Here is an 8,522-nt window from a genome sequence, read left to right as displayed (position 1 = left end):
TCTGTACACGCAAGGTTACACATCAGAGTGGATGAGTTATTCTGTGCATTTATCCTGAAGTTTATTTTAACTTTCCGACCTTCTGTACAATCTCATTTAGTCTCCTTCACCATTTTGCTTATGACATTACATTGTAAAATGCACGGCCCCCTGGACTAAACGCGTTCCCTGTGAAAGATGCAGCGTTTTATCGTAACAATATTGTTAAATATAAAGTTTGTTTTGATATCACAAAATCATCTGATCTGCTTTTATTTTGGTTTGATTTTGTCTGCGTCCTTCCTGTGTCTGCCTCAGTCTGACCTGCTCATGGCACACACCTGACGCTGATTCTGCCATTAACAACACCTGCTCCTATGCTCTGCTGTACCACTGACTTCACTCCCTTGCTAGGCTGCTCGGTCCTGCAATTCATTCTCTGGTGCTTGCGCTTTTTGTAGTATAACCTGTGCAGTAGTGACCTCTGCAAGCTTTTTGTTCTCTCCCTTTGTTCACTTGGTTCGACCATGCAAGAGTTTGACCCCCAACATGTTGGTTGCTCTGATTCTTTGTGTTGCTCTACGCCAGTGTTTTTATTTCCCATGTTCACTTCTGCTCTATATCCTCTGTGTTTTTGTCTACTGTTGTTTTTTTTTGTGCTGTGCAAATTGTATGTTTGTGAACTGAGGATTCTGATTCTCATTTGCTTTCTGTTTTCAGATTTCTCTCTTGACTCTGTCTGTCCCAGTTGCACCTTGTCAACACTTCCTCTCCGTCTGCCTCCTGTTAGTGTATTTATTGCATTACTTGTTCAATCAGTCTCTCCTTGCTCACCAGAGGTCAGATGCACTTGGGTTCTGCTCGGCTTCCCTTCCTCACAGATACGTCTGCATCAGGATATGAGCATTCAAGATGTTATTTCTGAATCAACATCACTATAGTGTCTTCCATTCAATGTGCAGACTGGACAAACTGATCAGGCGGGCCGGCTCTGTGGTCGGCATGAAGCTGGACTCTCTGGTGACCGTGGCAGAGTTGAGGACAAACTGCTGGATATTATGGACAACGCCAGCCACCCTCTGCACACCGTCATCAGCAACCAGAGGGGCTTGTTCAGTGAAAGGCTGCTGCTCCCCAAGTGTCGGACCAAATCCATGGCAAAAGCCATGGCTGTGGCTTGTGCTGAGGTTCGTGAATGGCAAGACACAGATTTAATTCAGATTCATGTTCAAAATCACTTATCTACATTCTTCACTAGAACAAACTGTGGCTCACAAAATTCCTAAGTTTAAAAAATAAGCTTGTAGCTGCCGCTGGACTTTATTCGACTGTATTCTTTATTCTGGCACCAGCCATGGACTCGGTAAATCTGTCCAACTGCACTGGTCTGTCAAGTGTGGAGCGAACAATGACTCTTAGTTGCCATTAAAAGCTTGTATAATGGATTAATGTCATCATCCCATCATCAGCAAAGGCTGTGTCCTTCATGTTCTGTTCTGTAGAAGCAAAACATCCACTGTGGAAAGAGAGGACACACAGTCAGAGCCACTTGTGTTTGGCCATCTCCTCTGTTTTGTCCCTACTGAAAGGTTTCAGTCAGACGTCCGCTTGTTCATGGGATAAGAACATTTTCCCACTGAAATCTGAGGCGTCTAAATTGTGCTCCCGCCAGAGTTTTACTGTGAGGTGACGCACGCTGCTTTTGAATGAATGGACACGACAGATGGAGTTTATCTTTAATGGATCATTAGGAAACTTTCCTGTGGTCTGCAGATGTTCGGAACTTTTCATGCTTCTCATTAGCAACAGCGCTTCATCCAGCTCCACATGAGACACTTGAGATAAACACTGGGTTGACGCAAATGTAAAAATAATAATAATAATAAATATATATATATAAACTTGAATATAGCCACCATTGTGATGTATTGTGCTATTGTCAAACTGATGCAAAATAAACAATAGTTTGTTGTTTAAATGTATGTATGGGTCCGTCATTTGATTCTGTAATATTATATTGATTCTTGTGGCAAATATTCTTATGCCATTAAACTGAGATTAATTTAGATTAATTAATCACAGAATCACTAATAAACTAGATCAATTTTTAATTGAATCCCACCCCGAATATACAATATATATATATATATATATATATACAGTATACTGTGTATGTGTGCATGTGTTGACTAGATGAAAAGCTCAATGGCAGTTTGGCAGTTGGAGGACGTCCATTGGTCTGATAACATGGAGATCAAATGTGAGGGCAGTGTAAACAGGGCATCTGGTCTCCACTCCATGTTGATGTTCTCTGACTATTTGTGAGTGATGTGTGTGAAAGCAGTCACGTGACAGAGCGGGTCACCAAGTGAAGCTCTGGAGACCTATAACTCCAGTGTTGCTATCTCCACAGAGGACCAGCGGGGACGCTCTGCACGAGGACCATCAGACAACTCCAAGGTCATGAGCACATGGACCCCCCCCTGGGAGCAGGACGTGAGTCTAGATGAGAAACAAGCAAACCATGAGCAGCAACTCACCTGGAGGGACGGAGTCTTGCGTTCCCTTTGTCTGATAAATGGAAGTGGAATGAGGAGGATAACTGGTCAGCTGTGCTCATGGCTCACACTGTCCACATCCCTGTGGTTGGTCTACTGAGGAAACGGCGAATGGTGAGTCATGGTGAAAATTATGACTCTTAGGTCAAGAAGCTACAATGAATCAAGGCAATTCTGAAACTTCTTTTTCATACTTTTTCGAATGGCACTCTGGCTCTAAAAGTGACATTTAAAACAGAATTATTAAATCAAGTGAGTTATTGTGTAATTACGCTTTGGACCAGGGCTGGATGAAAAGTTGCATGTTGAAGTAGAAAGTAATGGGTAGATGAGGTATCATGAAACAGTATTGCAGGATTTTCAGAGGCCACTAGGTGGCGCTCTTGTTTCAGAAATGATGTGGGGTTTCAGGAATTAGCTGCTCCAAACATTTTATAGCAAACAGTGCCACCTGGTGGTCTCTGAGAAAAATGAATAGATGGGAACACACTGTAGACACATGAAAATTGATGTCTTTCCACCTCGTCCTTCTTCTTCTGCCTCGAGCACCTTCCCCCAAAATGTCTGAGCACATGCCTGACTATTGTTCAGGGAAAAATGAGGAAAAGTGTCAATGAGGGTTAAGAAATCATCAAAAAAGTGGTCTTTAATCTCCTCCATTTCTATCTCTCTATGATCTTCTGATTTGTGAGGTATTTGTCCATGGATTTGTTCTTTTTCTTCTTCTCTCAGCTTCTCCCTTCAGGGGTGGCCACAGTGGATCATCTTCCTCCATCTCACCCTGTCTTCTGCTTCCTCTTAAACCTACAAACCTCATCTCATGTCCTCCTTCACCACCTCCATCAATCTCCTCTTTGGTCTTCCTCTCCACCTTCTGCCTGGCAGTTCCAACCTCAACATCTTCCTACCAATGTACTGGCTCTCTCTCCTCTGTACATGTCCAAACCATCTCCATCTAGTCTCTCTGACTTTGTCTCCTAAACACCTGACCACATGTGCTGTCCCTCTGATCTACTGCTTCCTGATCCTATCCATCCTGCTCACTCCCAGAGAGAAGCTCAGCATCTTCATCTCTGATACCTCCAGCTCTGCCTCCTGTCTTTTCCTCAGTGCCACTGTTTCCAAACCAAACAACATAGCTGGCCTCACCACCCTTTTGGACACTTTCCCTTTCATCCTTGCTGACACCCTTTTGTCACACATCACACCTGACACTCTTCTCCAATGATTCCATCCTGCCTGCACCTGCTTCTTCACCTCTTTCTCACACTCTCCATCACCCTGGACAGTTGAGCCTCAGTACTTAAAATCCTCCACCTTCTTTATCTCTACATCCTGTAACTTCACCTGTCCATGTGGCTCCCTCTCATTCACACACATGTATTCCGTCTTACTGTGGCTAACCTTCATTCCTCTCCTTTCTAAGGCAAACCTCCACCTCTCTAGATTATCTTCCACTTGCTACCTGCTCTCACCACAGATCACAATGTCATCTGTAAACATTATGGTTACACCTGCAGCACACCTCACCACTGTCTCACACCTGCCACAAATGTCCTGCACCTCCAACATACTCTGCCACTGCAGACTTCCTCATACAATACCACAACTCTTGGCACTCTGTCGTACGCTTTCTCCAGGTCCACAAAGACACAATGGAGCTCCTTCTGAACTTCTTCTGATCTTCCTCTTCTTCCTCCTGATCTTCAGAGGCCACCAGATGGCTCTGTCTGTAGCAAAATGTTTGGACTTGAACAGCTAATTCATTGAAACCTCACATCATTTCTAAACCAAGAGCGCCATCTAGTGGCCTCTGAAAACAAGAACACTGTTTCGTCAACCCTGCAGTACTGTTTCATGATGCCTCATCTACCCATCACTAGTTATCAGTGATTTTCAAATGTAAATGTAAAGGTCACTGACCTTGAGTGTTGCAGTGTAGTTGACTATGTACAGTAGTTGAGTATTCAAGGACTGGGGACCATCTGTACAGTTGAAGCTGGTAAGTGCCTTAAAATTGGGTCAGTCATTCCAAATCACTGGAACTATCCCACCATCCCATCATTATTTAGGGGCCCTTAGTCAGGCACAGCGTCTCAACAGAGCATACTTGTCTTATCAGGAGTGTGTGTGCCTGTTGGATGAAGATCAGTCGGCAGTTCTGTTCGCCCTCCGCCAAACAGACCGATAAAAAGCGATAGAGTTCCATACGACTGTGATGACTGTGAACAGAACTGAATGAAGCTGCTCAGCAAAGAACAAGATGTTTCTAACAAAGCGGGAAGTGGACTGATTCTCGTACCGGTGTACAGCAGGTTTTGATGGAGAAGCATTTGGTCACAAATATTTACATATATCTGTTTGATTCTCCACAACTTGGAGAGATCCGTATCATTTTGTTGGGAACTTTGGTTTTGGCTGATTTGTCATCTCGAATGTCGTGGATGACTCATCGTGTTTGGATCACGATTCGAATCCGATTTGGATCAGATTTTAGAAACACGTCGTTGCCTGCATTAATGCGCATCAACTGTGTAAATTGAGCTTAAATGGATGAAGAAACTTTTTAAAGATGTTCTGTTGCGCTACAGCGCCACCCAGAGGTGAAGTTTAAAACAAGTTGTCAGGGTCACAAAATCTCCTGTTGACATGAAGCAAATAAAAGAAAGCAGCGAAAGGTGAACACAAAAAATGTGACAAAATGATCAGTAAAAAAGATTTGTTTTGTTCTGTTTTGGCCGGTCTTGTGATGGAGCAGCGGCCTGTCCAGGGTGTCCCCTGTCAACGTCACGGTCCACGAGGGTTGACAATTTAACTTTTTTATTTTGACTAAGTGATAATCAAAACTCACTTTCTAAGACCCGTTGTTCACGTGTACAACGACCAACGGAAGAAACTGTGAGAACCATGTCGACGTTGTCGCGTTTCCACCGCTAGAGAGCGCTGTTCGTTTTGTTTCAGATGTTGAAGTAACTGTAACTGCTGCATGGTTTTTAAGGACACACTTTTAATACAATTTTGCCTGCAATTAAAAGAGGATCTACTGTCTCCCAACCCTTTGTGTGTTCTATTTGCCAACTGCTTTCTCGGGTTCGAGTACATGGTCCCTCAGGACCTTCAAAGATTGGCCTTGCTCAGCAGGAAATCACTTAGTGCAGATTATGGGTTTTCAGGGACTTTGGACAGATAAGCAGCTACTATTCACTAAATAGAAAATCGGAGGGGGGCAGTGAGAGCAGCAGACAGCTTCAATCTTGCATGATGTCAGAGAAAATATCTAAATTCAAGTTACATAGAGAAGGTTGCTTCATTACACTGGAACAAAAAAATAAAAACAAGCACAATTCAGCACTAAAACGTCAAACTCACTGCAGAGAATTTTGCTGTAATTTCCTTTCAGAGTGGATACACTTTAAAAAAAGGGAAACTACATGTAAAATGAAGGTACTTGCAATTGCATGTACATTACATTTTTGTGTAATTTAAAATTTTGTTTTGCGTCATTGAAGAGTAGGAACAGAATCAGTTGTTCTAAAAATAGATGAAGGAGCATTTTCCGATGTGAAGATACATCTATTGGCAGAGCATAGATGTCACAAAGATATTTCTCGAAAAAGTCTAATGTTTTTCAAGCTGAAATATGAATGATGAAGGATTTTTTTTTTATCTCCACATCAATGAATACATATAAGGGTCAAAATATAATCCTCACAAACAGGACAAAAGGTCAGCAGGATTTTAATATGGCACAAAAATTGAAAAACCACAAACTGGCGTCAAGAATATAACATAAATATAATAAAAATAAAAAATAAAAAACAGCAAAAGAAATGGATTTCAATGTACTTTTAGGTTTTAGTTCAATAAAGACAGGGTTGTTGATTCTAAAAATATATATTCAAACATAAAAAAATAAATAAATAAATAAATAAAGGAGTGTGGCCACTCCTTTATCCATGTCAGATCAGCACCATACATCATAGCAGTGACCACTACAGTCCCATAAATCTTCTCTTCGACTCTTGTTGTTATAGTTACCGCAACATATTCATGATCTGTTTGGGTTTTTTTTTTCTTTAAAATCACAATTTGATGACACTCAACAACAGCAACAAAACAGACTTGGGTAATATTTTTGTTGGCTGATTTGAACAAAGAAATGCTGGCGGACCCTACACAGATACATCAGGGTTCAGTGGGTTCATGCTCATCCACGTGTGCTGAAACTGCGAAAGCAGGTCGAGCCGCTGCTATTTCTGAGAGCTACCTGCCGTCTGAGGAAAATGGATCAGACCAACACACTCTTCATCACTGATGTTTTCCATGCAGTTGGCACGACCGTGGGCCGGAATGAACTGCATTGATCCAGTTGTGTATATCTGCCTCCCTGTGTCTATCTCGCTCAGTAAATTGATGCCACGCACACACACACAGTGAGAGATGGGACGGTGACTCATTGATGTTGTCAGCTCAGCAGGGTTCAGCCTGAACCATGGAACAGCGATTCAGAACAGAGTCAGACTCCTCTGTGTGAAGCTGCATCCTTGTCTCCTCTCTGTGCCTCAAATCCACAGACCGTCATTTCACCGCGTCCAAACATGACATGGCCACATGGTACTGACAGTGTGTGGTCATCGAACTGACTCACATGAATGAGTGAATTATTTCTCACTATTATTTCATGGTTGAAGGCTTTCTGCATTCTGCCTGTGCACCGCTGGATGCCACTGGACTAAAACTGCCTGTTGTTTAGAAAGGTGTTTTTCTGATCCAGTTTGGATGAGCTTACATGTCGGTGTGTATTCTGTGTCTCTTTCTATTTCTCATTATATCATGTTATTATAACTCTGCTAGTTCAAGCTCACCTGCACTACACACCCACGTAACACACTTAACTCTGATTACTGTTCGTAAATGTGTTTCTGTGATACACACGCCTGTCACCCAACCAGACCCGGGCAAAGTGTGGCCCGGGGGCCATATGCGGCCCAATGCCTGTTTTTTCGTGGCCTTTGTGACGTCAGACTAAAGCCATAACTGATATGTTGTTGTATTTTTTTGTAACTTTTTTTTTTGTCCTTTCTCTTTTAGTCATCACCACCACTTATATCACATTCTTGTTTTAAGACTAGAAATTTCTTCTTTTCATTGGTCATTTTTGTGTGTTTTTCTTGTTCCTCAAAATACATTGATGGAATACTGAAAATATATTTTCAAATGAACTGCCTTTTTATCTTAACGTCTGGTCCACAATGTTATGTTATGATCTATATTCAAATGAAGTGCATATAAAATGAAATATTTCAATAGCTTTCATGGCATATTTACGCTTCTTAATATCCTTACTTACATTTCATCTTTTTAGGGTCATTTTGTCCTTGTTACTAAAGTCTTGTTTTGTCATCAAACTATCGATGTGAACTCAAACACATGCACTGCAATACATGTGCACCCCAGATAAAACAGACAGTCATGCTCCATGTACCTGCACACTACACAAAGATGCTCCTGACCACACACACACTTGTGCATCAGTCAATCTTTGGTAGCTGTTGTATTTTTAATGTCTTCCCTGAATCATTAATGTGACCTCTTCTGCCCCAACGAGGATATAACTCCCCCCAACCCCCAGAACTGGACCCCAAAGACCCTCAAATGTCTGTGGAGGGGTCGAGCTCGTCTCCGTGCTCAGTCGATGGCACACCTGAGAACCTCCTCTGCCTGTGCTGCTGCTGCTGCAGAGCTTGTGTGTGTCTCCCTCTAGGGAGCACTGCTCTCCTTCATGTGTGTGTATACACATACACACACACACACACCCACGTGCGCGCGCTGACAGCATCAGAGCAGTTTTCTTCCTGATATAATATGACAAACAACAACTGTGATCTCACTTCTTTTCCTCATCCCTCACCTCCCTCTGCTGCGAAGCTCTTTCAAGTGTTGTTCTTTGTCTTTTATTCAGACAACTGAACCACCGTTGGATCA

Source organism: Synchiropus splendidus, chromosome 1 (assembly GCF_027744825.2).
Source record: "Synchiropus splendidus isolate RoL2022-P1 chromosome 1, RoL_Sspl_1.0, whole genome shotgun sequence".
NCBI lineage: Eukaryota > Metazoa > Chordata > Actinopteri > Syngnathiformes > Callionymidae > Synchiropus > Synchiropus splendidus.
Note: the sequence above shows the minus strand (reverse complement) of the source record.